The 22,486-nt window shown below is 41.1% G+C and overlaps 1 protein-coding gene across 5 annotated transcripts in view; it reads right to left on the bottom strand.

Moving 5' to 3' along the window:
- LOC129634848 (C-C chemokine receptor type 1-like) overlaps positions 1 to 22,486 on the bottom strand; it is a 250,081-nt gene that overhangs the window by 171,070 nt on the left and 56,525 nt on the right. The window lies entirely within an intron of this gene.

The raw sequence follows: 22,486 nt of genomic DNA, 5'->3' as shown, positions 1-22,486 counted from the left end.
GTCACAATTTATTCGACCATATATGTGAGGGTTTATTTTTGAGCTCTCTAATTTATTCAGTATATCTTTCTTTACACCAAAACAACTGTTTTGACTACTGTAGCTTTATATAAAGTTGAAATCAGGAAATGTGAGACCTTTAATTTTGTCCTCTTTTAACATTATTTGGCTATTTAGGGTCCTCTGAGAGTCCATATGAATTTTAGGATGGATTTTTGTTTTTCTGTGAAAAAAAAAAGTGCTTTAATTTTTATGAGGGTTGCACAGACTTTAATCTGCAGATTATTTTAGTTAATACTGACATCTTAACAACATTAAGTCTTCTAATCCATGAATACAGATTATCTTTCATTTAGTTCTAACTTCTTTAATCTCCTTCAGAAATGTTTTGCACTTTCAGTGTGCAAGTTTTTCACCTCCTTGCTTAAGTTTACTTGCATTTTATTCTTTTTGATGCTATTGTAAATAGAATTCTTTTCTTAATTTCCTTTCCGCTTTTCAGAAATGCAACTGATTTTCATGTATCGATTCTATATCCTGCAACACTGCTGAATTCATTAGTTGTAACAGATTTTATATAGAATCTTCCGGGTTTTGCACATATAAGATCAATTCATATGCAAACAAAGACAATTTTACTTCTTATTTCCAGTTTTGATGCTTTTCCTTGTCTATTTTCTTTTCCTTGTCTAGTTTCTCTGGCTAGGACTCCCACTACTTATTAAACAGAAGTGGTGAAAATGGGTATCTTAATCTCATCACTGATCCTGGAGGGAAAGATTTCAGTCTTTCATGGTTTGAAAGGCTTTTTAATGTATTCATGGGGTTAAAGAACTTCAAAAGTTTGCTAAGTAAGAGATCGCTTTATTAACATAACAGGCAACAATGCTGAGAGATCAGAAAGGAAAGAGAAGGGATAAGAAGTATCTGGTGAGTATATAGATTTGCGTGGGCTGTATATACTTCTAATTTTCCATAAGTATTAAACAGAGTGCAAAAGAAAGAATGAAAAATAAAGCAAGGTAGTAGGAGAGGCAAAAAGTCTTAATCAAAGTTGACTGAGCATCACTGAATGAAATGGCTTTGCGTTTATATCCATGAATGACTTCCCAAGAAGCCCCCATCTGTGACTGTAAGCTAAATAAACAGACAGCAACAACAGACTCAACACCTAAAATCAGAAGCCTTGGAAGAATGAAAAAGGAATTGGGGGACTCACTCCATGTCCATTCCAGAAGTAGTCTCCTCTGGGGTTCTGACCCTCAACAAGCTATGTAAAAAGAACCCCAGCTACATTTATTGAAAGATGGAAAGTTTGTCTAAAAATACAAGAGAGGGAACTGAAACATTTCAGAGAAGGCAGGGCTCAGGAGAAAGAAACAAAAAGAGGAAGGTAAAATTCTACTTATAAAAAAAAGAGGAATGGAAATTGAATTTTCTTACAAAGAAAGTCCAGAAGCTTCCCCCTGTTCCCTGACTACTCCAACAAAAAAGGGGAAAAAATAGTCAACGGGAAACAGCTCTGAGAAAAATAAGTCTCTGCACCATTACAGTTGAGAATTCAAGCAACCTGTAAAGTTGGACAAATTCTTGACTAAAAGTGTGTTTGAAATGAAAAGGCTCTTCTTAAAATCACCCATCTCTCCTGTCTCAGAGAGGAAACTGAGGCTGAGAAGCCTCTGAAGCTCCACCAGAGTTACAGAGCTAACAAAAGTCAAAGACAGGTTGGAAAGTCATTTTCGGACATTGTCCTGTGCTCTTTTCTCTGGACTCCCATAGTGATTTGATGTACTCACTGCACTGAACTGGAATCTCTCCCTTGACATTTCCTCAGGACCAAGTTTACACTTAAGTCTGTGGTTCTCAGAGTAGGGTCCTGTATCAGCAGCACTAGCATTGTGTGGGAACTTGTTAGAAATGCATGTTCTCTGCCCTCCAGTCCTACAGAATCAGAAACTCTGGGAGTAAGGACCAGGTTTAACAAGCTCAATGGGAAATTCTGATGCATTCAGTTTTGAAAATTATTGGTTCAAGAAATACATCCCTTTTATTCATTATAACATGAATAATGATAAACATGTTCTTTACAATTTAAAGAGCCTTTAACCTGCATTCTTCTTTATTTTAGTTGTCCAGAAGGGGTGGGGTTTCCTCTTAAAATCTCTGAAAGTAGAAAGTCAGGTACTGATATATCTGTTTTATGGCCTCAGAGCTGAAGTTAAAGGAGGGTAAGTGGTACTGAGATGGCAGGTCTAGAGAGGGCAGAGCCAAAACTGCAAGGGAGTCTTCTGCCTTGAAAATCAGCATAGTTGTCCGAAGGTGCTCCTCGATAAAACTTACCACTTATCACTTCTAAATAAAATGGTATGGACTAGGGCCAACTTTCAGACCATTCTTAGAAGCATACAATGCAAGGCCAATTGTGTCATGGGTACAGATGAGGAAATAATAATACTAAGAGCTCCCATTTTCTGAGGACTTAGATAGGATCTTGTTGGGGAGCAACCAGTCTCAGAGAGACAACACTGCCCACTCTAATCACCAGGTGGGCCTACAAGAGCTGAGATGAGGATGCTGGTGTTTGGCTCCAGAGCCTGCCCGCCCACAGAGGTTACATGAATTGTACTTGGTCATCCAGAGCATGAGGGGGCAGTACTGGGCTCACACTAAATTCTCTCAACTTAAATGCAGTGCCCTATAAACCTACAGAAAATCACTTCTCTCTAGACCAATGGCTTTCAAACATAAAATCCATCAGAATCACTTGTAAGGTTTGTAAGGTTTGTTTAAACATAGATTACCCCACCCCAAGAGCTGCTGATTCCACAGACTGAAGTGGGACCGACGGATCTGCATTTCTAACAAGCTCCCAGGCAATGCTGATGCTGTGGACCACACTCTGAGTAGTAAGGCTCTAGACTCCCTAGCCTGAAGAGTGACCAGGCCAATGCACCAAAGGAGTAAGAAGCAAAGTTCTGAGTCTAATATTTTCACTGTCAGTCCTAATCAGCAATGTACCCACAATCCCATGCATTTTGCCTTCAGCTTCTCATCTGTATCCATCCCTCCTTTCCCTTCCAGTCCCTCTCTCCAGTTACCTCATACCAGGTAACACCAGGCTCCTGGCACTAGCCTCAATCCATTCTGTTCACCTCCATCAGATTCATTTTCCTTGTCAGAGCACCAAGTCATATAAGGCCTGAACTTATCATTAAAGGTTTTCCACGACTTCCGTGAGTCAACCTAACATTTTGGCCTTATCTCCAGTAACATGTCTTCACCACATCTTTGTCCCTCTTTCTCTCTCATTACTTTTGTTTATGCCATCTCTTCTAAGGGAAATCTCCTCCCTCACCAACCCCCCAGATTTAAATTCTTCAGAGCTCATCTCAAATGCCGTTCCTCCCATGAATCCTTTTTTCTCCGAAACCCCCAGCGGGAGGTCCTTCCTCCTCTGAGCTCTCCAAAGCACAGACATCTACACTGGTGGCCATTATCTTATGCCGCCCTGCATTAAAATTTCTCCATTCTGTCACACTGCCATTCCCTTGAAGGCAGACACCTTGTTGTGCCTTATGCATCTTTCTATTTCATCAGTACAGTACCCAAAACACTTCGGGCCTTCAGTCAGCATTTGGTGAATGAATGTATGTGTTCTATTTCCAGTCATATTGCACATGAATCATTAGTTTTCCCTGATACGGATCTAAAGAGTAAATAATAAAGATCAGTGCAAAGTCATTAACAAACACTGAGGACAATTTATAGGGACATTCTAAGGGTTAACCCAGATAGCATATTGAAAAGCAGAGACATTACTTTGCCAACAAAGGTCCGTCTAGTAAAGGCTATGGTTTTTCCTGTGGTCGTGTATGGATATGAGAGTTGGACTGTGAAGAAAGCTGAGCGCTGAAGAATTGATGCTTTTGAACTGTGGTGTTGGAGAAGACTCTTGAGAGTCCCTTGGACTGCAAGGACATCCAACCAGTCCATTCTGAAGGAGATCAGCCCTGGGATTTCTTTGGAAGGAATGATGCTAAAGCTGAAAGTCCAGTACTTTGGCCACAGTGAAACTACTGGATTATGTCAAAAAACCTCTTTATCAAAAGTATCAACAAAGAGTTGACTCATTGGAAAAGACTCTAATGCTGGGAGGGATTGCGGGCAGGAGGAGAAGGGGACGTGATGGACCTGAGTTTGAGTGAACTCCGGGAGATGGTGATGGACAGGGAGGCCTGGCGTGCTGCGATTCATGGGGTTGCAAAGAGTTGGACACAACTGAGCGACTGAACTGAACTGAAATGAAGGGCTAATCATTACACATTGCAATGCTCATCCACCCGAAGCCAGCTAAATATTGGCCAAGTTAATGAGCTTACAGAAAAAGATAATAAAATATTATGAAAAGCCCCAGCTAGTCCCTATTTCCAGTAATAAAATGATGCCCTATGATAATATTTCATGAATAGTATAATTTCTGGTTCTCTTTACAGTAAAGCAAGATATAAGAGAGAAGTCTGAAAAATCCTTGTATCTGGCTGCCACAAAGTTCTGAGAATAATGGCCTTTCTGCCCTTCTGCCTTCCAAGCATAGGCACGTTCTCCTCATTGGAGACCTCTAACCACACAGAGAAGGGAAGCCATGTGAAATCCATACAAGGTGAGGGATTCGGGAAAATGCAATTTCTCACTTCCCTTCTATATGTTCCTGATCCAAAGCCTTTACTACTTTATATTATACTTAACGGAGAAGGCAATGGCACCCCACTCCAGTACTCTTGCTTGGAAAATCCCATGGTCGGAGGAGCCTGTTAGGCTGCAATCCATGGGGTCACTAAGACTCAGACACGACAGAGCGACTTCACTTTCCCTTTTCACTTTCATGCATTGGAGAAGGAAATGGCAACCCACTCCAGTGTTCTTGCCTGGAGAATCCCAGGGACGGGGGAGCCTGGTGGGCTGCCGTCTATGGGGTCGCACAGAGTCCGATACAACTGAAGTGACTTAGCATATTATACTTAAAGTCCTTAATACAGCATTGTACAGTCTGGTTATAGTCAAGGTTATGGTCTTCCCAGTGGTCACACACAGTTGTGAGAGCTGGACTGTAAAGAAGGCAGAGTGCTGAAGACTTCATGCCTTCAAACTGTGGTGCTAGAGAAGACTCCTGAAAGTCTCTTGGACAGAAAAGAGATCAAACCAGTCAATCTTAAGGGAAATCAACCCTGAATACACACTGGAAGGACTGATGCTGAAGCTGAAGCTCCAGTATTTTGGTCACCTGATGTGAACAGCTGATTCACTGGAAAAGTCCCTGGTGCTGGGCAAGACTTAGGGTAGAAGGAGAAGAGGGCATCAGAGGATGAGGTGGCTGTATGGCATCACCGATGCAATGGACTTGGGCAAACTTCAGAAGATGGTGAGGGACAGGGAAGCCTGGCAAGCTGCAGTCCATGAGGTCACAGAGTCAGGCACGACTGGGCGACTGAACAACAACAGTCTGGTTACTTCTAACCCAAAAAACATTCACACACACTCCATCAGACTGATTGTGCTCTGGCCATACTGGTCTTCTTTCAGTTCCTTGAAAACACTGATTTCTCATCCATGGGTTAGTAACTTCTTCTTTGGTTGTGTTCTTTCTGTTATTAAGATATGCATGAGATGGAGATGGGAGCCATGTTGAGTCTCAAAATCAAAGGTAGGATGAGTTTCCACAACTCTTTAACAAAGGCTGGCCGCTGTAGCCCGCTCTTCCCCAGGTGCACAGTTTATACAGGGCAGCAGGCCTATGGAGGCAAGAGGATTCAGAAATCACTTGGAAACAGAGCATGAATCACATCACCTGTTGTTACAGCTCCAATATCCTCACAGGGCAAGCAGTTTGGACCAACACGCAAAGTCTGGTTCTGGCTTAGGGAACTAGACAAAGACAAACACAAAATAGCTTGATAGGGAAAAACAAGCATAAAAGGAGAAGACCAAATGTTCTTTTAGAAGTAAAAGTTCCACAATTTGTAAAGAAACAAAATGGTAATAAAGACATTCAATACCTATAGCTTAAAGTCAGAGGACTGTTTGTCTTAAGAGGGTCTTAAGTCAGATGACAAGGTTCTACCATGCCTGATAGAATGATGGGGGAGGAGGTAGAAATACATCCAAATGTCTAACTCTGACAGAGACTATTGGTTGCCTTCTAATAGCTCTTCTTTCTTAGTAACTCTATCCTACTTAGTAACAAAATCCTAGACAAGGCAACTATAGCCAGTCAAAAGATGACTTTTCTCAGCTTCCCTTGCTACTAAGAATCATGGAATTTTGGCCAATGAGAAGTGAACAGAAGTGCTGTGTACAGCTTCTGCAAACCTTAAACTTAGATGCAAAGAGATGAGTTCCTTTTTTTTTTTTCCTTCCTCTCTTGCTCTTTTCTGCTGTCTGAATATAGGCAAGATGGCTGGGTCATTTTAGACCACCAAGTGACCTAGAGGATAGCAGTTTTGTACTAGAGACAGTGGGGTGGCAAAAACAGAGGTAATAATAAACCTCAGTATGTTAAGATGGCAATATTCCCCAAATGGATCTACAGATTCAACTCAATCCCTATGTAATTTCAGCTGGTTTTTGCAGAAGTTGATACACTGAACATAAAATTGATATGGAAATGCAAGGGACCCAGAATAGTTAAAACAATCTTTAAAAGAAGAGTAAACATGGATGGAAGCTTCATACTTGCTGATTTCAAAACTTACTACAATGCTTCAGTTATCAAGACAATGGATAAATGGTATAGTGAAGTGTTAGTCGCTCAGTCATATCCTACTGTTTGTAATCCCATGGACTGTAGCCCACCAGGCTCCCATGTCCATGGAATTCTCCAGGCAAGAATACTGGCATGGGTTACCATGTCCTTCTCCAGGGGATCTTCCTGACCCAGGGGTCGACCTGGGTCTCCCGCATTGCAGACAGATTCTTCACTGTCTCAGCCACCAGGGAAGCCCCATGGAATGGAACTGAGAGTCCAGAAGTAAAACTTTAGAGTCAACTGATTTTCAACAAGGGTGGCAAGATCATTCAGTAGGGGAAAGAATAGTCTTTTCAACAAATGCTGCTGGGATAACTGAATCAGTTCAGTTCAGTCGCTCAGTCGTGTCCAACTCTTTGCAACCCCATGAATCGCAGCATGCCAGGCCTCCCTGTCCATCACCAACTCCCAGAGTTCATGCAGACTCATGTCCATTGAGTCAGTGATACCATCAGCCATCTCATCCTCTGTTGTCCCCTTCTCCTCCTGCCCCCAATCCCTCCCAACATCAGAGTCTTTTCCAATGAGTCAGCTCTTCGCATGAGGTGGCCAAAGTCCTGGAGTTTCAGCTTCAGCATCATTCCCTCCAAAGAAATCCCAGGGCTGATCTCCTTCAGAATGGACTGGTTGGGTCTCCTTGCAGTCCAAGGGACTCTCAAGAGTCTTCTCCAACACCACAGTTCAAAAGCATCAATTCTTCGGCACTCAGCCTTCTTCACAGTCCAACTCTCACATCCATACATGACCACAAGAAAAACCATAGCCTTGACTAGACGGACCTTTCTTGGCAAAGTAATGTCTCTGCTTTTGAATATGCTATCTAGGTTGGTCATAACTTTCCTTCCAAGGAGTAAGCGTCTTTTAATTTCATGGCTGCAATCACCATCTGCAGTGATTTTGGAGCCCAAAAAAATAAAGTCTGACACTGTTGCCACTGTTTCCCCATCTATTTCCCATGAAGTGATGGGACCAGATGCCATGATCTTTGTTTTCTGAATGTTGAGCTTTAAGCCAATTTTTTCACTCTCCACTTTCACTTTCATCAAGAGGCTTTTGAGTTCCTCTTCACTTTCTGCCATAAGGGTGGTGTCATCTGCATATCTGAGGTTATTGATATTTCTCCCAGCAATCTTGATTCCAGCTTATGTTTCTTCCAGTCCAGCGTGTCTCATGATGTAATCTGCATGTAAGTTAAATAAGCAGGGTGACAATATACAGCCTTGACGTACTCCTTTTCCTATTTGGAACCAGTCTGTTGTTCCATGTCCAGTTCTAACTGTTGCTTTCTGACCTGCATACAGATTTCTCAAGAGGCAGTTCAGGTGGTCTGGTATTCCCATCTCTTTCAGAATTTTCCACAGTTTATTGTGATCCACACACTCAAAGGCTTTGGCATAGTCAATAAAGCAGAAATAGATGTTTTTCTGGAACTCTCTTGCTTTTTCCATGATCCAGCAGATGCTGGTAATTTGATCTCTGGTTCCTCTGCCTTTTCTAAAACCAGCTTGAACATCAGGAAGTTCACGGTTCACATATTGCTGAAGCCTGGCTTGGAGAATTTTGAGCATTACTTTACTAGTGTGTGAGATGAGTGCAATTGTGTGGTAGTTTGAGCATTCTTTGGCATTGCCTTTCTTTGGGATTGGAACGAAAACTGACCTTTTCCAGTCCTGTGGCCACTGCTGAGTTTTCCAAATTTGCTGGCATATTGAGTGCAGCACTTTCACAGCATCATCTTTCAGGATTTGGAATAGCTCAACTGGAATTCCATCACCTCCACTAGCTTTGTTCATAGTGATGCTTTCTACGGCCCACTGGACTTCACATTCCAGGATGTCTGGCTCTAGGTGAGTGATCACACCATCGTGATTACCTGGGTTGTGAAGATCTTTTTTGTACAGTTCTGGGGCAGCAGCCAGGAGGACCAACCCCACATGCAAGGAGTGGTGGCTGCACGGGCGTAGGAGGGCTTAGAGGCGCTATCCCACGTTGAAGGTCAGGAAGGGCGGCGGTGAGGAGATACCCCTCGTCCAAGGTAAGGAGCAGCGGCTGCACTTTGATGGAGCAGCCGTGAAGAGATACCTGACACCCAAGGTAAGAGAAACCCAAGTAAGATGGTAGGTGTTGCAAGAGGGCATCAGAGGGCAGACACACTGAAACCATACTCACAGAAAACTAGTCAATCTAATCACACTAGGACCACAGCCTTGTCTAACTCAATGAAACTAAGCCATGCCCGTGGGGCAACCCAAGAAGGGCGGGTCATGGTGGAGAGATCTGACAGAATGTGGTCCACTGGAGAAGGGAATGGCAAACCACTTCAGTATTCTTGCCTTGAGAACCCCATGAACAGTATGGAAAGGATAACTGAATAGCCACATGCAAAAGAATGAACCTGAGTCCCAACCTGAAGCCAACTGGGCTGTGAGGGTCCACTGAGACTACTGATGCTTCATTACCCAGGGCTGTGCCAGCAATGGGACAATCTACAAATCTCATCCCCTCAAAAAACAAACAAATTTGAATGACTATCTCATATCATATGCAAAAATTAATTCAAGATGAATCATAGAACTAAATGTAACACCTAAAATGATTAAATTCCTAGGAGAAAACATAGGAGTAAATCTTTATGACATGAGGTTAGAGTGGTTTCTTAGATATGACACCAAAAGCACCAAGAACATAAGAAAGAGTAGATAAACTGAACTTCATCAAAATTAAAAGAACATTTGTGCTGCAAATGAGATCAAGAACGTGAAAACACAACTAATAAAATGGGAGAATATATTTACACATAGCTTATCTAATAAGAGACATATCCAGAATACACAAAGAATGACTACAACTCAGTAACTGAAAAGATAAATAACCCCGACAAAATGTGGGCCAAGGACATGAACAGATATTCCTCCAAAGAATATACAAAAATGGCCAATAAGCACATGAAAAGATGCTCAATATCATTATCTACTGGAGAAATGCAAATCAGAACCACAATGTGATACCAATTCACACCAGGGTGGTTACAATAAAAAACACAGATAACAACTATTGCCCGCAAGATGTGGAGAAATTGAAACTCTAATATATAGCCGGTAGTAATGCAAAATATACAGCAGCAGCTTTGAAACCAACCTGGCAGTTTCTCAAAAACTTAAACATACACTTACTATATGAGCCAGCAACCCAACCCCTAGGAATACATTCAAGAGAAATGAAAATATATATCCACAAAAAAACTTGTATACAAATGTTCAAATCAGCTTTATTCATAATAGCCAAAAAGTAGAAGCAACTCAAATATGTCAACTAATGAGTGGATAAATAAAATGTGGCTTATCTATACAATACTATTCAGCCACAAAAGGAAAGATGTAATAATACATGCTATGACATGGATAAAGCTTGAAAACAGTATGCTATGTGAAAGAAAATAGTCATGAAAAACCACATACTGTATGATTCCATTCACAAGAAATGTCCAGAAGAGACAATTCTATAGAGACAGAAGTAGAACAGTGTTTGCCTAGATCTGGCATGGCAGGGGGACAGAGACTGGGAGAGGCAATGCAGAGTGACTGATAATGGTACAGGGTTTCTTTTGGGGTGATGAAAATATTTTAAAATTAGCTTATGGTGATGGCTGCAGAACTCTGAATATGCTAAAACAAAACATTAAATTCATACATTAAATGGGTAGATTTTATGGTTTGTGAATTACATCTCAATAAAACTGCTTTTAAAAAATCAGTATGGACCTACTGTCTAGCTCAGGGAACCCTATTCAGTATTCTGTGGTGACCTAAATGGAAAGGAAATCCGAAAAAGTGAAAATATATGTATATGTAACGACAGAATGATCTCTGTTCATTTCCAAGGCAAACTATTCAATATCACAGTAATCCAAGTCTATGCCCCAACCAGTAATGCTGAAGAAGCTGAAGTTGAATGGTTCTACGAAGACCTACAAGACCTTTTAGAACTAACACCCCCAAAAGATGTCCTTTTCATTATAGGGGACTGGAATGCAAAAGTAGGAAGTCAAGAAACACCTGGAGTAACAGGCAAATTTGGCCTTGGAATACAGAATGAAGCAGGGCAAAGACTAATACAGTTTTGCCAAGAAAATGCACTAATCATAACAAACACCCTCTTCCAACAACACAAGAGAAGACTCTACACATGGACATCACCAGATGGTCAACACCGAAATCAGACTGATTATATTCTTTGCAGCCAAAGATGGAGAAGCTCTATACAGTCAACAAAAACAAGACCAGGAGCTGACTGGCCCAGACCATGAACTCCTTCTTGCCAAATTCAGACTTAAATTGAAGAAAGTAGGGAAAACCACTAGACCTTTCAGGTATGACCTAAATCAAATCCCTTATGATTATACAGTGGAAGTGAGAAATAGATTTAAGGGACTAGATCTGATAGATAGAGTGCCTGATGAACTATGGAATGAGGTTCGTGACATTGTACAGGAGACGGGGATCAAGACCATTCCCATAGACAAGAAATGCAAAAAAGCAAAATGGCTGTCTGGGGAGGCCTTACAAATAGCTGTGAAAAGAAGAGAAGTGAAAAGCAAAGGAGAAAAGGAAAGATATAAACATCTGAATGCAGAGTTCCAAAGAATAGCAAGAAGAGATAAGAAAGCCACCTTCAGCGATCAATGCAAAGAAACAGAGGAAAACAACAGAATGGGAAAGACTAGGGATCTCTTCAAGAAAATCAGAGATACTAAGGAACATTTCATGCAAAGATGGGTTCGATAAAGGACAGAAATGGTATGGACCTAACAGAAGCAGAAGATATTAAGGAGAGATGGCAGGAATACACTGAAGAACTGTACGAAAAACATCTTCACAACCCAGATAATCACGATGGTGTGATCACTGACCTAGAGCCAGACATCCTGGAATGTGAAGTCCAGTGGGCGTTAGAAAGCATCACTATGAACAAAGCTAGTGGAGGTGATGGAATTCCAGTTGAGCTATTCCAAATCCTGAAAGATGATGCTGTGAAAGTGCTGCACTCAATATGCCAGCAAATTTGGAAAACTCAGCAGTGGCCACAGGACTGGAAAAGGTCAGTTTTCATTCCAATCCCAAAGAAAGGCAATGCCAAAGAATGCTCAAACTACCACACAATTGCACTCATCTCACACACTAGTAAAGTAATGCTCAAAATTCTCCAAGCCAGGCTTCAGCAATATGTGAACCATGAACTTCCTGATGTTCAAGCTGGTTTTAGAAAAGGCAGAGGAGCCAGAGATCAAATTGCCAGCATCCGCTGGATCATGGAAAAAGCAAGAAAGTTCCAGAAAAACATCTATTTCTGCTTTATTGACAATGCAAAGCCTTTGAGTGTGTGGATCACAATAAACTGTGGAAAATTCTGAAAGAGATGGGAATACCAGACCACCTGATCTGCCTCTTGAGAAATCTGTATGCAGGTCAGGAAGCAACAGTTAGAACTGGACATGGAACAACAGACTGGTTCCAAATAGGAAAAGGAGTTCGTCAAGGCTGTATATTGTCACCCTGTTTATTTAACTTATATGCAGATTACATCATGAGAAACGCTGGGCTGGAGGAAACACAAACTGGAGTCAAGACTGCCGGGAGAAATATCAATAACCTCAGATATGCAGATGACACCACCCTTATGGCAGAAAGTGAAGAGGAACTCAAAAGCCTCTTGATGAAAGTGAAAGTGGAGAGTGAAAAAGTTGGCTTAAAGCTCAACATTCAGAAAACGAAGATCATGGCATCCGGTCCCATCACTTCATGGGAAATAGATGGGGAAACAGTGGCAACAGTGTCAGACTTTTATTTTTCTGGGCTCCAAAATCACTGCAGATGGTGACTGCAGCCATGAAATTAAAAGACGCTTACTCCTTGGAAGGAAAGTTATGACCAACCTGGATAGCATATTCAAAAGCAGAGATATTACTTTGCCAACAAAGGTCCATCTAGTCAAGGCTATGGTTTCTCCTGTGGTCATGTATGGATGTGAGAGTTGGACTGTGAAGAAGGCTGAGCGCCGAAGAATTGATGCTTTTGAACTGTGGTGTTGGAGAAGACTCTTGAGAGTCCCCTGGACTGCAAGGAGTCCAACCAGTCCATTCTGAAGGAGATCAGCCCTGGGATTTCTTTGGAAGGAATGATGCTAAAGCTGAAACTCCAGTACTTTGGCCACCTCATGCAAAGAGTTGACTCATTGGAAAAGACTCTGATGCTGGGAGGGATTGGGGGCAGGAGGAGAAGGGGACGACAGAGGATGAGATGGCTGGATGGCATCACTGACTCAATAGACGTGAGTCTCAGTGAGCTCCAGGAGTTGGTGATGGACATGGAGGCCTGGCATGCTGCAATTCATGGGGTCACAGAGTCGGACACGACTGAGCAACTGATCTGATCTGATCTGATCTGATAGCTGATTTACCTTCCTGTACAGCAGAAACTAATACAACATTGTAAAGCAATAATACTCCAATAAATATTTTTTTAATCAGGGAAAATGGGCTATTCATGATATAGTTAATTAGCATACAGGACAAAAAGTAGATCCTTATTGCACATTGTATTAGTCAATCAAGACTATTGAGAATCCCTTGGACTGAAAGGAGATCAAATCAGTCGATCCTAAAGGAAATCAACCCTGAACATTCATTGGAAAGACTAACGCTGAAGCTGAAGCTCCAATTCTTTGGTCACCTGATGCAAAGAGATGACTTACTGGAAAAGACCCTGATGCTGGGAAAGCCTGAAGGCATGAAAAGAAGGGGGTGAAATTTATTCCTGGACTCTCTCAATTATAATCTATCTACATGTTTATCCTTATGCCAGGATAAATTGGCATTAATTACTACAGCATTGCAGTAAGTTATGAAATTGGAAAACTGAAATTCTCCAAAGTTGCTCTGCTGGTGCTATCATCATTTCAATTGTTTTGACTATTTGGTATCCCTTGAAACTTCTATGTATTTGAGGATCAGTTTTTCCATTTCTACGAAAGGCCACTGGAATTTTGATAGGGATTGCATTAAATCTTTAGATAGCTTTGGGCAATACTTCGGTCTCAACAATTTAAGTCTTCTAATCCATTGACATGTGCTGTCCTTCCATTTATTCAAGTCTTCTTTAATTTCTTTCAGTGTTTTATAGTTAGGGTATACAAGTCTTTAACCTCTATGCTGCTGCTACTGCTAAGTCACTTCAGTCGTGTCCAACTCTGTGCGACCCCATAGATGGCAGCCCACCAGGCTCCCCCATCCCTGGGATTCTCCAGGCAAGAACACTGGAGTGGGTTGCCATTTCCTTCTCCAATGCATGAGAGTGAAAAGTGAAAGTGAAGTCGCTCAGTCGTGTCTGACTCCTCGCGACCCCATGGACTGTGGCCCACCAGGCTCCTCTGTCCATGGGATTTTCCAGGCAAGAGTACTGGAGTGGGGTGCCATTGCCTTCTCCATTTAACCTCTATAGTTATATTTATTCCTAGGTATTTTATTCTTTTTCATGCCATTATAAGTCAAATAGTTTTCTTAATTTCCTTTTCAGATTGTTCATTGCTGGCATATAAAAACATAACTGATTTTTGTGCCCTGATTTTGTTTCCTGCAACTTTGCTAAATGTGTTTATTAGCTCTGCTAAGTTACTTCAGTCGTGTCCGACTCTGTGTGACCCCATAGACGGCAGCCCACCAGGCTCCCCTGTCCCCGGGATTCTCCAGGCAAGAACTCTGGAGTGGGTTGCCATTTCCTTCTCCAATGCATGAAAGTGAAAAGTGGAAGTGAAGTCGCTCAGTCGTGTCCGACTCCTAGTGACCCCATGGACTGCAGCCTACCAGGCTCCTCTGTCCATGGGGTTTTCCAGGCAAGAGTACTGGAGTGGGGTGCCATTGCCTTCTCCGGTTTATTAGCTCTAGCAAAGCTTTTTTGTGACTTCTTTGGGGTTTTCTATATGTAGGATCACATCATCTGTGAAGAGAGATAGTTTTACTGCTTTCTTCCCAACTTGGATGACTTTTATTTCCTTTTCTTGCCAGATTGCTCTGGCTAGAACTTCCAGTACAGCGCTGATCAGCAGTGGAAAAGGTTGAGTGTTCTTGTCTTGATCTTAGAGAGAAAGCTTTTGGTCTTTGCATATGATACTAACTATGAGGTTTCACATATGACCTTTATCACATTGAGGAAGTTTCCTCGTATTCCTAATTTTTTTAGTGTTTTTGCTGTGAACAGGCATTTAATTTTGCCAAATGCTTTTTCTGTGTTAACTGAGGTGATTATATTTTTTTCTCTCATTCTGTTAATGTTATGTATTACAATGGTTGATTTTATTTTACTGAACCATGCTTACATTCTTTGGATAAATTCCAGTTGGCCATAGAGTATGATCTTTTCAATGTGCTGTTGAATTTAGTTTGCTAGTATTTTGCTGTTAGTTTTGCACTGTATTCATAAGAGATACTGGTCTCTGTCTGGCTTTGATCTCAGGGTAACACTGGTTACAAAGAATCAATTAGAAAATGTTCCCTCCTCTTTCATTTTTAGGAAGAGTTTGAAAAGGACCGATGTTAATTTTTCTTTAAATGTTTGGTAGAAATCACCAGTGAAGCCACCTGGTCCTGAATGCTTTCAGTTGATTTCTGATTCAATCTCTTTAATTTTTAATAGATCTTTTTAGATTTTCTATTTCTTCTGAGTCAGTCTTGGATAATTTATGTGCTTCTAGGAATTTTTCCACTTTATCTAGGTTATTTATTGGTGGACATTGCTCATAGTGTTCTCTTATAATCCTTTTTTATCTCTGTAAATTTGGTAGAATAAGTACTTTCATCTGATATTATTTATATCTTTTCTTTCTTAATCAGTGTAGCTAAAGGTCTGTCAACTTTGTTGATCTTTTCAAAGAACAAGCTTTTGTTTTCAACATGATATATATAGAGGGTGGGGGAGGGGAGAGAGAGAGAGAGAGACATATGCATATGTATATGGGGCTTTCCGGGTGGCACTAGTAGTAAAGAACCTGCCTGACAGTGCAGGAGACGTAAGAGATGTGGGCTTGATCCCTGGGTCAGGAAGATCCCCTGGAGGAGGGCATGGCAACCCACTCCTGTATTCTTGCCTGGAGAATGCCATGGACAGAGGAGTCTCCGGCAGGCTACAGTCCAAAGGGTTGCAAAGAGTCGGACATGACTGAAACAACTTAGCACACATGCACACACACATATGTATATGTTTGGGGCTTCCCGGATGGCACTAGTGGTAATGAACCCAACTGCCAATGCAGGAGACATAAAACAGATGTGGGTTTGATCCCTGAGTCAGGAAGTCCACTGGAGGAGTGCATGGCAACCAATTTCAGTAATACTGCCTGAAGAATCCCATGGTGGGCTACAGTCCACAAGGTTGTAAGGAGTCAGACACAACTGAAGTAACTTAGCACACACATGTATATGTCTACATATACAGGCTGAAAGCATTGATATGTATATATTTCCAACTAGTCACAATGATAGGTATATATTTCCACTAGACCCTTGATCCACTATCTTCCATCAGCCACTGCCCACTCAGCAGCTCAGGATGAGTCCTCATTCATGTCCTCCAATCAGAATCTGCCATACCAGCTTTGTGGGTTTCTTCTCATGCCACCTGTGCCTGCAAAGAACATGGTCTTGGTTTCCTGCAGCTGGGTATAACATTGTGTTCTACCCTGGGACACCTCAGAAGCCACACTCAAATAGTAGATGATGTCAGAGGTGGAGAGGTGGACCTATGGTCCCTAATGCTATGTATGAAACCTCATCCTGTAGATACTTCGTTCCATCTTCCTCCTACTCATCATGCCTTGGGGTGGGGGGCAGGTAATGGTGGTGAGAGTGACTTCTAGCTTCTCATTCCCCAGAACCAGCCCCCAACCCACTGCTGTCATGTCCTGGGAGGTAGCTGAAAATGTCTTCTAAGTACTCTGTTCTGACCAATTCTCAGCCAAGATTTCCTCCCCAGAGAAGGCCACCTCTGAGGCATCTAGACTGAGATCTGATTCTAGTCACAGAGTAGTCTGAGGCATCTGAGCTATGGAAAAACATCCCATTATCTCCCTACTATATGGTTCAAGTGATATCAACTTAAGTAACTTGACAGCAAGTGAATGTATTAAAGATCCTGACCTCACACTATTTCCCCAAGGTTTATTTGGCCTAAAGGTATGGAAACATCAATCTGCTACCTTTACACTCTAAGTTAATACAGACTCAAATTACCATTCTGATGGCATTTTTATTTCTATTCTTCACCACATATTCTAGTCTGTTCTTGGTTTACTTGGAGATGCTATTGAACTTGGAGGGTTAAAAAAGAAGAAATTCAAGTCGCACCTCTGAGTGTTACCTGACACTTTTCCTTTCCAAAAATCATGTGTTGTTTCTGGGCTTTCCTGCTTAGACTATATGCCCCGTTGTATTACTTTGTCACTTGGAACAAAAACAATGGAAATAGTTTGTACAATTTTTATCATAAAGATAGTTTGTACAATTTTTATCATAAAGACATGCCAGAACATGAAGGAACATAAAACTGTGCTTCTTTGATGGGTATTAGTCTAGATCATTGTTTTTAACCAAAACTGAACTGAAGATGTAAAATCCTAGAACTCACTAATCTATTTTAGTAGGTCACAGGAAGCAGGCAAACCATAGAAACCACAATCAACCAAAAGCATCGCTGTTGAAAAAAAAAATGGCAAGAGTTTAACCTTCTAAAGGTGTTAACTGAACAAATCCAACTGACAATGTCAAGGGGACATCCTCAAAGCACCTCAGGATGTTGACAAACCTCTCCTATCTCCTTGCTCCAGCAGCCATTCTCTCTAGCCATGCTTTTCCCCATGTTTTAATTGAGTACTGCCACCCATGGAGGGGCAGAGAGATTCTTGGAACAAATGTAACTTTCAGCTTCAATGGTCTAACCCTCAACTCAGCTGTTGATCTTCAGATTATGAATAATTAAGAATCTTAAAACTTTCCATGGCCAGTGTTGTTGGTCTGGTTCTTCCCTCTTCATTCAGGGAGCATGAACTCTATTTCATTGGTTTACAGAAGAATTGATCACCTCCTCAACCCTGGCCCAGGTCACCTTGAGATGATCACAGCCATGTCTTCTATATGACCCTGCTTGGTCAGCAGTCACACTGGAGACAGAAGTCTGGTGACATGTTTTCCTCTAAGTCTGGTCATACTCCAGACTTACTCCAAGGTCATACTCCTTTTGCCAGACTTGAGAATTTCAGAAACCATGAACCCAGTGCCAACAGGTAGATGGAGATGGGCGGGGGGTGAGGGGTGTGGTTCTCAAACTCAAGGAGAAGTATCTTTTGTAACTCTTTCTATGTGCATAAAGAATTCTAAGGTGTACTAACTTTGGTTCCCAATTTTCCGACTATCTACATGGACCCTGTGAAAAGAAAAGAAAAAAATTTGACTTGATAGCAGTGTGGCTATCTGCTCTTCTTCCCCAGATCCACTCTGAGCCCTGGAAAGCAGATGTCCATGTGCTACGTCACCTAGACTCCCTACTGCACCTTCTTCTTGTTGGGTTTAACCCAAGATTACTGGGATGCGCTGCAGGAGATCAGAGTGGGAACAGAAGGTTTCCTGCTTGGCTGCAGTTCTAGTAGTGCCTGTATCCTTCAACTGCCAGCTCTCAGTAGGACTTAGGTAATACTGTTTATTCTTTTGACTCTTCAAGCACAGGGGTAACAGTTCCCACTTTTGCTAGCATCTCTGGGCACCTCAACACCCTTGCTGGTTCTTTTAATCCTGTCAATGCCTATGTACATATACTTATCCTTATAAAGTCTTCAAGATGTCAGCCAACTGTGTCATATGTTCCCTGCACTAGAGATAAGGCAAAGATTTGAATTCAGGCTCTACCACTACTTACCTCTGAGCATCTCTCTGTTTATAAAATGACAGACCCAGAGTCAATGATACTTGTGTGAAGGCAGAAATGTAGAGTGGTCCTAATCAGCAATAGCCAAATTTCTGGGTCTTGACCTTCCCCATTCCAGACTGACTCAAAGGATCTAGTTGCAAGATATCATAAGTGGAAGTGGATACAGTATCAGTGGGGTGAATATGACCTGTTTTGTTATTGATATCTCAGAAAAACCACATTAGGAGATTTGGGGGAACTTTCCCCATTCCTGTTCAAGCAAAGAATTGTTTCTTAGAGGAACAACCTGAGGCCCCTTTGCTTAGTACGAAAAACAGGTCTTTTGACCATGTATGCAGGATACATGGTCACAACTTATTGAACTCTAGAAAGGACACCTGAACTTCCCTGAGTGTTTTACTGTTATTATTCTTCACTACTATTTATTGAGAGCCTACTATGCACCAGGCACTGTACTAGTTGCTTTACGTTTATTTGCACCTCAGAGACCCCAGACACCTTATTATTCCTAATTCATAGCTGGGGAAAATAAAGCTTAGAAATTTGCCAAGGCTATGTGAGATCCTTGTTTCTACATGGCCTATCCTGGAAAATTTCCCATGTGCATTTGGGAAGTACACTGTATGCTGCTGCTATTTGGTAGAGTTGTATATATACATCTGTTAAAATCTCATTGGTTTATTGTGGTGTTCAAGTTTTCTATCTCCTTACTTCTGTATGACTTTTTTTCCCATTACTAAGAGCGGGTTATTAAAGTCTCCAGTGATTATTACTTCTTCAGTTCTGTCCGTTTTTGCTTCATATATTTTGATGATCTGTTATTAGGTGTAAGTGTTTATAATTATACCTTCTTGCTGTACTGAGCCTTTTATTACTATGTAGTGTCCTTCTTCATTATCCCTTGTAAACTTTTTTGAACTTCATGTCTATCTTGTCTGATATTAGCATAACCACCTCTGCTCTCTTGGTTAATAGTTCCATGGAACATATTTCTCTGTCCTTCACTGTCAATCTCTTTGTGTCTTTTAAAGTGAGTCTCTTATTGATGGTAATTAATTAGGTCATATTTTTGTTTTGCTTTGTTAACTCATTCTATCATTCTTTATCTTTTGGTTGGAGGATTTAATCCACTTACATTTCAAGTAATTACTTAAAAGGAATGACATTCTGTCATTCTGCTATTTGTTTTCAATACGCCTTAGAACTTTTTTGTCCTTCATTTCCTGAATTACTGTCTTTTGTGCTTAGTTGATTTTTTTGAAATGGAATGTTTATTGCTTTTTATTTTCTTTTGTATATATTCTATAGCTATTTTCTTTGTGGTTACCATGAGGGTCACATTTAACATCCCAAAGTTATAACATTCTAATTTCAATTTGTACCGGCTTAACTTCAATAACATACAAAAACTCTTTTATCTGTGAATGTCCTAATTTCTCCCTCATTCCTGAAGTATAGTTTTGCTGGTTTTAAGAAAAACGAGTTTACAGCTTTTTTTCCTTTTAGCAGTTTGAATATATGGGTCCACTGCTTTCTGGCAATTTAAGTTTCTGATGAGAAATCTGCTTATTATCTTATTGAGAATTCCCTGTTTGTGATCATTTGTTTTTCTCCTGCTGCTTTCTGTGTCTTTGTCTTTTGAAAGTTTGATTATAATGTGTCCTGGAGTGGGTCTCTTTGAACTTAATCCTACTTGGAGTTCACTGAGTTTCTTGGATGCTTATATTCATGTCTTCCTTTAAAACTGGAAAGTTTTCACACATTATTTCTTCAAATATACTCTCTGCCCTTTTCTCTCTCTCTTTTATCCTGGGACACCCACAAGTCCCTTAAGCTCTGCTCACTTTTCTTCAATCTTTTCTTTCTGTTCTGCAGACTCAATAACTTCCAAGTTTGTTGATTCTTTCTCTTGCCTGCTTGAATCTACCTCTGAATCCCTTTAGTGAATTTTTCATATCAGTTATTGTATTTTTCCGCTCCAGAATTTCTTTTTGGCTTCTTTTTAGATTTTCCATCTCTTAACTGATATTTGCATTTTGATCATACATGGTTTTCTTGATTCTCTCCACGTCTCCTTTTAAGTCTTTGAGACTCTTTAAGTCTTTATCTAATAGATCTACCATGATATCTTTTTCAGGAACAGTTTTTCTTTGTTTATTATTTCCCTTTGAATGGACATACTTTTCTGTTTCCTTACATATTTTGTGATTTTTTTTTTTTTTTTGGCTGAAATTGGACATTTGAACCTAATAACATGGTAATTCTGGAAATCAGATTCTCCCCTTCTCAGGATTTTTTTTTTAATTGAAGGATGATTGCTTTACAGAATTTTGTTGTTTTCTGTCAAACCTCAACCTGAATCAGCCATAGGTATACATAAATCCCCTCCCTTTTGAACTTCCCTCCCAACTCCCTCCCCATCCCACTCCTCTAGGTTAATACAAGAGCCCCTGTGTGAGTTTCTTAGCCATACAGCAAATGTCCTCTTGACTATTTATTTTACACATGGTAATATAAGTTTTTTGCCTTTTTTTTTTTTACAATTGTTCTTGGTTTGTTTTTGTTTTGATTGCTGTAACCTCTCTCTGTGCCAAGGATCAGCCTGTGAACTTAAGGTCTTCTCAGGTCTTTTCAGAGCCTGTGCTCTTCCCTGAATATGTGGTGGTGGTTTAGGCACTGAGTCGTGTCCAACTCTTAAAACCGCAAGGACTGTAGCCCGCCAGGCTCCTCTGTCCATGGAATTCTCCAGGCAAGAATACTGGAGTGGGTTGCCATTTCCTTCTCCAGGGGATCTTCCCAACCCAGGAATCAAACCTGGGTCTCCTGCCTTTCAGGCAGATTCTTTCCAACTGAGCTACGAGTGCCGTCCCTTTTTAATTTTCCCTGGAAATGCAGCTATTTTTGAAGGTCCCAGTTTTTAATGTGTGACTCCCAAAAAGGGAAAAATAGAAAAATCAAATAGAGAAAAATAAAGGGCACTGGCTCTTTAAATACCCTGAAAGTCACTTCAGCCAGAGGGGGAGGGGCTTACAACTATGAGGGGAATACAACGACAATGGCTGCCCTTCTCTTTGTTTGCATTTCTAAGATCAGAAGCAGTCATGAGTGATCAGAGCACAGATCCCTGATATTTGGAGGTCAGGGCCCAATTTGTGCCCACCTTGGCTTCTGCAAGCTACGTGCAAGCTGCCCCCAGGAACACATGCAGAACTGCCTGCCAAAAGTGCCTGGGGTAGGGAAGTAGGTGGGGGTTACTGTGCCAAGAGCTGAAATTGGCCATAGTTAACTGCAATTGGTCATCCAAGCCTTCTCCTGAAAGTTGAAGACCCTCAACAGACTCCAGAGTTCCAAATCAGTTAGATTAGACAGCTTCTGCCAGTGAAACTGTTGTCTAGGTGAGGAGACTGACTCACGGTACTTCCTAACCTACTATCTTCCCAAAATCTCAACTGTGTTTTCTTTTAGCAAAACTCTTTTCTCAAGATTGGAACCTATAACAGCTGAGGATCTTCTTACTAAGGACATCTCTGACAGAAGAGACCATTTAACATTCCCTTTTCATTAAAAAGTTCTGTCTAAGTAAGTTTTCTAACCAAGTCCCAAATCCTTGATGCCACTGAAATCAGAGCATATGGTCAACAAAACCTAATTTCCTTCACCATCACCAACAGCCCCCATTAGCATTTATCCTCTAGGAAATGAAATTCTAGTGTGC

Source organism: Bubalus kerabau, chromosome 20, assembly GCF_029407905.1.
Source record: "Bubalus kerabau isolate K-KA32 ecotype Philippines breed swamp buffalo chromosome 20, PCC_UOA_SB_1v2, whole genome shotgun sequence".
Classification (NCBI taxonomy): Eukaryota; Metazoa; Chordata; class Mammalia; order Artiodactyla; family Bovidae; genus Bubalus; species Bubalus kerabau.
The sequence above is the reverse complement of the archived record's forward strand: the minus strand, read 5'-3'. Positions and strand labels throughout refer to the sequence as shown.